The sequence below is a fragment of the Lissotriton helveticus genome, chromosome 2_1, assembly GCF_964261635.1.
Source record: "Lissotriton helveticus chromosome 2_1, aLisHel1.1, whole genome shotgun sequence".
Taxonomy (NCBI): Eukaryota; Metazoa; Chordata; class Amphibia; order Caudata; family Salamandridae; genus Lissotriton; species Lissotriton helveticus.
The window spans coordinates 109757922-109767379 of NC_136059.1; the positions used below are offsets into that span (position 1 = coordinate 109757922).

At 43.0% G+C, this 9458-nt stretch overlaps 1 long non-coding RNA gene across 1 annotated transcript in view; it reads left to right on the forward strand.

Moving 5' to 3' along the window:
* The window catches only part of LOC144819235 (uncharacterized), a 58129-nt gene extending 54102 nt beyond the window's left edge, over positions 1 to 4027 (forward strand). Inside the window, exon 2 of the long non-coding RNA XR_013607240.1 lies at positions 3142 to 4027. This is a non-coding gene — a long non-coding RNA (uncharacterized LOC144819235). The remainder of the gene's footprint in view (positions 1 to 3141) is intronic.
* Positions 4028 to 9458: the final 5431 nt, after the last annotated feature.

Here is a 9458-nt window from a genome sequence, read left to right on the forward strand (position 1 = left end):
GGAGGCTGTGGGTGAGCAGGCGGAATAGGCGGAACATGATTTGCATATGCTGGGACTGTGTCGTCCAAGTAGGACGAAAGAAAAATGTCAGCTGCGGTCGGTTTATGACGTAGTTTAATCGGGACCAATGGTGGCGGTAAATTACAGGGTGCTTCCGGGGTTGCTTTTGGCAAGCCCTCGGCAAGAAGAGGATACATGCCTTTAATAAGGGCATTCCTCTGTCCGTCTGACTGTTCTGCTCTAACTCGTTCACCTTCTTCGATTAATTCCCTTTCTTGGGCTTTTTCTGAGGATTCCCTACTTAATTCTGTTTTTCTGAATTTTTTTTCGGTTCCTTTATGAGATTCTTTGCGCCATAACTCGATGGCATCTTTCTGGGACTGTCTGGCTTTCTTTTTCCATAATGCTTCTTCTACTCTCATGATGCACTCGGCATCCCATGTACCTGATACAGGCCATCTATATTTCTCTTCAAGATCTTTAGTATAATCCGCCCATAAGTCTAGATATAATATGGCATCTAAGCCATGCTTGTGATACATAAAATGTCCAGGACTGTCCCTAGGGGGGACAGGAACTGCTTCTTCGAGTAACCCTTTTCTGGTCTTTAACTGACGTAATTTCGAGAACAGAGGCATTTTCAGGATTTTACTTGCGAACACAATACACAATAATCACAGTAATGCAATGGCAAACAAATCACTCATACCACGACATAAAAACACATTAATAACAGTTCGAACAGAATACTACCTGATACACTGAAAACACAAATACTTGGATTTCTCGAGAATGGACTTACTAGAATTACTGGATGCACTGCTAAAACAGTACAGAACATACCGGTCCCATAAAGAGACACGTCATACCGTATCCACCTAGGTGAATACTTCGGACTGGATCTGTGTACCCAAACCCAACGGACCAGGAACAAACTAATGATCCTGTCTAGATGCTTCCCCCGCAACGGTACTCACCGGGAAGCAGAAACTGGAAGGCCTCGGACTAGACTGGACTGCTGCGACGTCTGACTACGAACTTCGGACTTCAGAAACAGGTGGGCCTCCGGATACTTCGGACCTTGTACTCTCGGCTTGGGCTCTGGTCGGGACGAACCGCATTCCACACCGCTTCGTCTGGATGCCGGACCGCAGTCTCCGTCTCCTCCGTGGGCCTGAGGGAGACTTGAAGCAGAAATATCTGCACGTGCACGGTATTGTTCCGTCACGGCTGCAGAGGGTCAGGGGACCTGCGTAACATCGCCAGCGCGTGAGGAAGGGGCCCCCTCCCTATTCGGGCGCCATTATGTGGTAAATAAATAATTAAATACCGGTACTATTTTTGAATATATTAACAATAACAGATAGCTCAATAAATAAGAGGCAGGATACGATGTATCCGAGTTGAACAGGCTTTATTCAGGCAAAAGGGAAGGGACTGGATTGGGACAGCCTGAAATAAAATGGAGAGGCAGCTGCAACGCTTCATTAACAGTTCAACATATATATATAGTAAGACATTTCAATTACATTACATACAGTAGGCGTAACTAGTGACAAGCGTAAGATAAGAAGACATGGGCGTGAAAAGAAGGCGTGCACGTCGACATATGATGAGAACGTCACAAAAGTGTCATGAATGGGCGGAAACATGGAGGGGGCTACCTGAGCAGCTGGGACCTTTAACCTAGTGGTGCGCGCAAACGGGCAATGACGTGTTACCGAGGAGAACTGGGGGCTATGATTTCTACACTAGAAGAGGAGACTAAAGTCTGCGGTGTCAGGACGACATGTACCTATATCATATCTGGTATCTCGTGTTTGGAGTACATGTTGATAGAATCTAAAAGTTATCAGGGCAAAGGCTACTTGACACTAAGGCTGGTGCATGCATATATTCTACATGTATTGCGTGTGCTATGAATCTTCTATGGATACTAATACAGTAACTCTCTTACATGGAGACAGAAAGACTAGACTATAGCTGAAACTGTTTATGCGGTTCAGTAGCTTAGGAATGCGGAGAAGGAAAGCTGGACTGATAACTAGAAGCATAACATACTCTTGGCAGACAGGCAGGCAGAGCCAGGCCGGGCACCGCGCTGCTTGGCAGGAAGTAAGTGAAGGGTCAGGGATGCAGGTGGGGGCTGCATCGCTCCTCGTAGTGGGTTCAGGAGACTGGAGCTTGAATCTGGTGTCCGGGCCCTTTTGAGGCCTAGAAACGGGGACAATGCGGTGAATTAACGTGCACACTGTAAAACGTGGCAACATAGGCCTAATCCTCGTTGCTTTCACGAGAACTGGAAACTGGCATACTAGAGTTGGACACAACTATGATTGCGTTTTTAATCGATCATAGGAGGATATATGCATATCGATCATGCACATATAACATAGGATGGGGAACACGTAGGCACATATGACAAGGCAAAATTCAATTTTCCTCAAGGTCATCTAACACTTTTGACTCACCAGTTTGTTGGAGATTATATGGGAATTGTCCATATCTATAAATTGTTGGTCTTGTGGTGCAAAATACACTTCTGAAGGTGACCCATAATTCCAGAGAATAACAAAACGTTGTGGATTAGAGTTAACATAAATGGCATTCTGCTTAAAATCTATTTCAGAGTCTTTAAACCCAAAATAAATAATGTTAATTTTGCTACTTAAAAAACAAAGAACCACAAATTATTACCTTGACTCAGTCTTGATGACTACAGGTTTTTAGGAATCACGGACACGTGTTTCTCTGCGTACCAGTGGGCCAATGAACTTTTGCAAGGCAAAAAATAAGTGTTCCCACAAGTTGGTGCATAATGTAATTCAACTTGCTTTCGCTCAGTGTGCATAGTAGCAGCAGTTTTCTTTCAGTCTTGTTGGTGTTTGAGACGGAAAGAAAACTTCTGTTACTAAACACACTGACAAAGTAACTTGCATTACATTATATATTGTACACCAAACTCCTAAACGTTACCTTGCCAAGGTAGAGTTCACATATCAGCAGATCTTAGACTCTTAAACAATTTTGTGCTCAATAAATAAAATGTAATTTACTTCCAAATTTAGTTGAGAATTTAATATATTTCTCATTTTAATATATATGTCATTTATAGGCTACTTTTCTCTTTTTTTTTTTTAGGATCATAATATGAGAAGATAACCATGGTCAACTTCTGCATTCGCAAATATGAACACAGAGACTATGAGGCAGTGCGCCATGTTTTCACCCTTGTGAGACCTGAAGTGGTTCCGGCTACCTTTGTCCATGTTCTCAAGCGTCCACAGACCCATCTAAAACTGTTTGGTCTTTTCTCGCTGCTCTTCATATTGTCCAAATCCATTCTTGTTTCTGCCAGTCTTGTTGTTCTTGCTCTGTACTCCTACCGTCTCTTATTGACTTTTCTGATCCATCAATACATCCAGCAGTCATTGCAAGAGGACCTGTTAGACATTCATGTTTCTTATATTCAGACTAAAGGAGCCTGTTTTTGGGTCGCTGAGGTAGGTGGAAAAGTCTGTGGTATGATTGGAGCATATCCAATGGAGACCTCAGATGGCCGGCCACGGCTAGTTCTCAAGCGCCTGGCAGTGCTGAAGATCTTCAGAGGGTGTGGAATTGGCAAAGCTTTGTGTAGGGCTGTCATCGACTTTGCTTGCAAGCAGGAGTATAAAGAGATAATACTGAACAGTGCCATGGTGTATCATGCAGCTCACAAGCTGTTTGAGGGTCTCCGGTTCCACAAAGTCAGTGAGCATAAACGTTTAACATTGTTTGGAAGGTTAACTAACTTTGTAATGTTACAATATAGATATGATGTGCATGTGTAAATTGAAAGCAACAAAATAAGACTCCTAACACATTTTCATTTCAGTGACTGAAATGGTCTAAAATATATTTAATTGAATAATTATACTGATTGTACCACCTTCCAGTCATGCTAAAATGCTCATCTACTCAACTAGTTTTTGCAGCATGAGAATAAAAACATCATGCATAGAAGCTAATAAAGTTTTAGAATAATTGAGGGAAATGTTTGTAAGGTGGCAATTATAGAAGCTATTTAATGTGTACCTCACCCCTCTGGCTGACCTGATCAAATCCTTTGGATTCTCCCTTACATCCTACGCAGGCAACAGCAAAAGTGTCCTCTCCTGGCCAACCACACCGGCACAAGCCCTATATTTTGTAACTGCATGCAGGCAGTCAACACATGGATGAATAAGAACTGCTTAAAACTCAATTCAGGAAAGGTCGAAGTTTTACTGTTTGGAGACTCCGACCTCTTTTTGGACCCCAACTTGGTGGCTGCAGGAAATGGGCTCTCTTTCCATACCGGTTAGTAAAACCTGTATTCTCGGAGTTTTAATAGATGATAGACCGAGCCAAGTCAATGTGGGTACCTCTTCTACTTGGTCTGTTTCTCACCGCATACCAATACCTACTGAACAAACTGTAAAAGGCGACAAACTTCTTCTGAAGATTCCAAAATATAATTCTGTGTCCAAATGTATTTGAAAACAAACTGCATTGGCTCCCTATTAGACAGAGAATCACCTTTATAGCACTTTTCATCGCCTATAAAGCACTACATGACTTAGGCACAGATTTTATTTACAACACTGCTTTAAATGGTACACTCCAGGCACAACCCTAATGCTCGGCTTCAGCCAAATTTGCAGTTGTCCCCAGGTTCAGACTTGTGGAGGCAGAAGTTATGTGCTGTGGGGCAACTAAAGCTTTGAATGCTCCGCCATTGTACATCAAGGAGTCCCCCAATCTTCAAGTGTTCAGAAAAGCTCTGAAAACATGGTTATTCAATGCTATAAAGTCTCTTACTTTCCTCTCCCCACGTTCTTCTGCACTGCCATAAAAGCTAGCTCCAAGACACCCTCAGATAATTGAGCACTTTAGAATAATAATGAACATAACCTATTTAGGATTTTCGGTTTTCAGGTAAAAACCAAGTATAAGTGATAAAATGCCAGAGAAGGGAATATTTCTTTTCAGTAGAAACCGTAAATGACTAGATTTTGCTGCACAGGTGCTGCTTTGGTATCATAGCAATAAAAACTACAGGTTCTACCTTGAAGTACTTTTCTGCGTTGGATGCTCCTGCTATAACCCTCTTGAGCCATGGCAAACTACTCGTATGGCCGTTTGACCTTCCACAAGGTCCCTGGACTTTCTTCCATGCCCATTCTGGGAGCATGGCTCACCTCATACGTATTCAGCCAATTGCATATTCCTGTGTACTGGCCAGGAGTTTCACAGCTGAACTATGCGCAGGGTCTTAGTCCAGAGCAAGAGGCAGTACCATGATGCCATCCTTCTTCTCTGAGAGCTGGACAGAGCTTTGATTTGGGAAAATTCAGGTGGAAACAAAGATCACTGTGCACACCTCTAGAAGCAACGTCCTTTTGGAAAGCACTGTACTAACAGTCCTGTTCTTAGTAGTACATGATAATGGTCTGGAAAGCATGCCTGTAGAAGACCCCTGAAACAATGACAAGGACCCTATTATGAACATCGCCAGCAACAACGTACATGTCCATGTGCGGTCTGCTTAAACTGAGCTTCCTACAGCATGTACACTAAGTCACAAAATCTAAGAGTTTGTATATGAGCTATAGACTGCATATTAGAACAAGCATTTACAATGCAATCGGTCTCGCATTTGTGAATGTTAGAGCTATTGGCATTGTAAATTATATTTTTATTCATGTTTTTTGTTTGGAGTGGAATGATGTGGTTTGAATTGAAATTGTTAGTTGTGGAATTGTGTGGTGTGTAGTGTATTTGAAATATGTGGTATGGTGAATAGATAAGGCTGAGAGTTTTATAAAACAGAGAGAATGTAAGATTGATAGGTAGTTTGTGCATGATGTGGTGAATGAACTCTCGATAGACTAGTAGAGTGTGAGAAAGAGGGAATGAAAGGGAGTTGGATTGTGTTGCGTGGAGTGTAATGGGATTATGTTACTCTGAGTGGTATTATGTGGAGTGGAAATTTGTGGAGTAGAATTTGTTGCATTGTCATTATATGGCATTCAGTGAAATGATGTGCAGTTAAATTGTGTGGAGTGGAATTATAAGATGTTGAAATGTGTTGTGCAGTTGAATTATGCGGTGTGCATTTGTGTGGCACTTAATTGTGTGGCGTTGTGTTGAATTATGTCGAGTTGAATACTTGTCTTCATATGTCAGCTGAGTGTGGGGCACAGTCTGTATCACTTGGCTATATTATCCAGTGATCTCTCTGGGCCTTAGATTGCTGTTGAGTCGGCAACTTCGGAACTGGGAAACCAGGTTCGAGTCTCCACATCAGCTCAACATCCTGTGATCTTGTTCTATTCACAGTGTAAAAGAAACCAATATGAACTTGTGTAATGTAGCTGGAGCTCATTTGAAGCACTAAAACTCCTTCGGGTCGAGTTTTCGCTATGTAAAACCGGAAAAATAATAATGGTTTGACAGTGAGGGCTGATTTGACTCGGGAACCATGAGAAACTAGAATAATCTTGGTTGGCGAAATTAGGAAACAATTCCATTCTATTGGGAAGGCTTTCAGTTTGGGGCTTATTTTTTGGGTTTGAAGAATAGTTTTGCTTTAAAATGCATTGGGGAAGAGTAAGGTTTATTTTATTTGTAGGGGGGGGGGTGTGAACAGCTGGGAAAGACTGCTTGTGGAGATACATTGTTGGTATTTTTTAAAGCACAACTTTGTATCGGGTGGAGGAGAGGTAGGGGTTTTAGGGGGAAAGATTGAAAGTGCTGCTTGTGGGAATTTGCAGTGGCTAGCACTTGAGACTGGATTGTTTAGGTTAAGGGCTGAGGTTGCTTTGTTTACATTATGAAGAGTGGGAAGTGGCTATACCGAGCAATTCTGCACTGCAGTTGCTGGCTCACAGCACAGGGATCAGATGTAGGCTAAAAGAGGTGTCCATATTTTGTGAAACATTCATTATTTATGATTAACAAGAAAAGCAAATAATTCGTTTTGTTTACACTGCATGCCCCGTAGGGAATTCATGGTTGTTCAATATACAGGATCTGTAAGAAAGAAGGCCAGTTTGCCTCGGTGGAATGTGCACTCATCGACTTGCAGGATGTTCTCCATGCAGGAATATGCCTCTGCTGAAGAGCAAGTCGTCCCCACCGGTAAATCCCTCATAATTACATACAGATAAATTCATCAGGTGGTAACCATGCTTATGTTGAATACATGAAGTACGCTTTTGGTAAATGTCCAAACAAAGTTGCCCAAAAGTTTACAAAGAGTTGCATTTTGCGACACTTGCGCGCTGCATAGGCAAAAAGACCTTCAGCCGTCGCTTTGGCTATTCAGCCAAAAACGTGCACGCGTTCCATTGCCTTCAATGGCAACGAGTGCACGTTTGGCGCTTCACTTGCGGGAGTCAGCGGCACCATATGTTATCAATTATCGCAGTGCCAGCCGCTCGCTCACGCAAGTGAATCGCGCAGGCCCCCCTCCCCTTGCGCGTGGCACTCGCACGCTTGTCATCTCTCAGAATTAACCTCCTGGGATTTTTGCCTTTTTCACAAGTAGGGTAATGGTTTTTCTTAAATAAAAAAGGTATGGCACTTCATGCTACTCAGATCCTGCCCACTAAGACCGCTTGTTCGTAGCCTTCCTGTGGTTGGGCAGTGTTTTTGTCTAGCGTGTGCTCTACATGCCTACTGTGGCATTAACGGTAAGGTATGTGCTCTTGCCCTGCAGTTTAATGAGATAGAAACTAGACACCATGAGGCAGTTGAGATCTCATCCTTAAGTGGTGCTCACTTCGATCTAGGCCTGCGTCCCTGTTGTATTTGCCTAGTGGTTGTTTCAGAACTTTCTTCTTAGAACCATTGACATCACAAAATGTGATGTTATGCAACATAGAATGTGTAGAGGATTTTGACTTTCTGGACTTAGAAGACTGAGGTCTGGTTAGTTGATGCGGAGTATATATGACCGTATAAATAACTACTACATTTTATCTTTACTTTGAAGATTCATCTTTATTACAGTCGCCTTTTCTTTCTCTCCAGATCTCTCTTTACCTTCGAGGCCTCTCTCCGTCCCTGTGCTCTGTCCAATCAACTCCTGCTGCCCTGCTCCCCCTGCCTGGTTAAAGCTCCAAGCAGTTGACTCTCAGCTGTTGGTGGAAATAACTTTCTGTAGGTCAACCGATAGGCTTTGTTAGAAGAGAGCACTTTTTCTGTATTTCGGGATTGCAGGCTTGGTGTAAAGTGTCGCACAGGGCCGATGATCCGCAAAAGGGAAAATACCCCACATGGCAAGCACGCATTTAAAAAATAGGCATTGGTAGCGGAGTGCATAAAATTATTGATTGGGTCAGAGGGGGACAGGTTTATCCACTTGAAATGTGTTAAATCTGATCCATTTTAGGAATGGCAAGGTTATTTTTAAATACAATAAACCCTTATGAATATACACGGGTTTATGTGGGATCAAAAAACCGGGGGGGGGGGGTCTCTCAAAGGGGCGTGCGTGGTCGATGTAATTAAGGGCGCAGCTACAAAACACATATGCCGAAAATCTGTGCTTGGCATAGTGTACCAGACGACTAGTATTTTGCTGCTTGTAATTGCATCCAGATATAGACTACAAAAAGTAACACCTACAAAAAGCCAGGACTATTGGCTTTGTCAATGGTTGTTAGTTTCATAAGATAAATTAGCAACAACAATGGCTTTGTTGTATATTATAATATTGAAACTGTATAAATTCTGAAAGGATGAGACTGCAAGAACTATAACGAGTGTCTTTGAAGTTGCATCACAGGCAGTGAAGAGATATACAGCTGCCGAGTTAAGATCTTTTTTCACCCTAATGGTGAGGACAAAAATGAAGACTCTGATAGTGAACAGTCTCCACACCGGCAGGACCCGGCCCACTTAAAGCCCTGGATATACAGTTAGAAAATCTATTGCCTGTCACTGCACTCTCAGCCCACAAACTACCTGTATACTCACATATAACGATTACCACAGCATCACGCCCCTATCCTTTATGTCTACACACGACCTCCTTTGTTGATACTTTGCTCCCTCCCAGTTCTGCTCACACATTGCTTCCTCTGCTGACTCGCTGACCCATCCCATACGCCGTTTCCTGGCTATTCTGCTCATACTGGTCCCTGTTCTCCTCCTTTACTCCCTCTGCTCCCTGACCCTTCTTCTTACACACTGCCCAATTTGCGCGCTGCTCCTTCTGCTCAACAACTGTACCTTCTGCTTACACACTGCCCTTTCTATGCACACAACCTCCCTACTGTTCTCACACTTCCACTATGCCCCTTGCCCCTTCTGCTCTCACACTGTTCCCATCTCAATGACTCCCAAATCGGCTCCCTGTGCCTTCTACTTGAACAATCCCCCCTCTGTTCACAGACTACCCAACTGCACTCTGCCCAATCTACCTGCCCCCA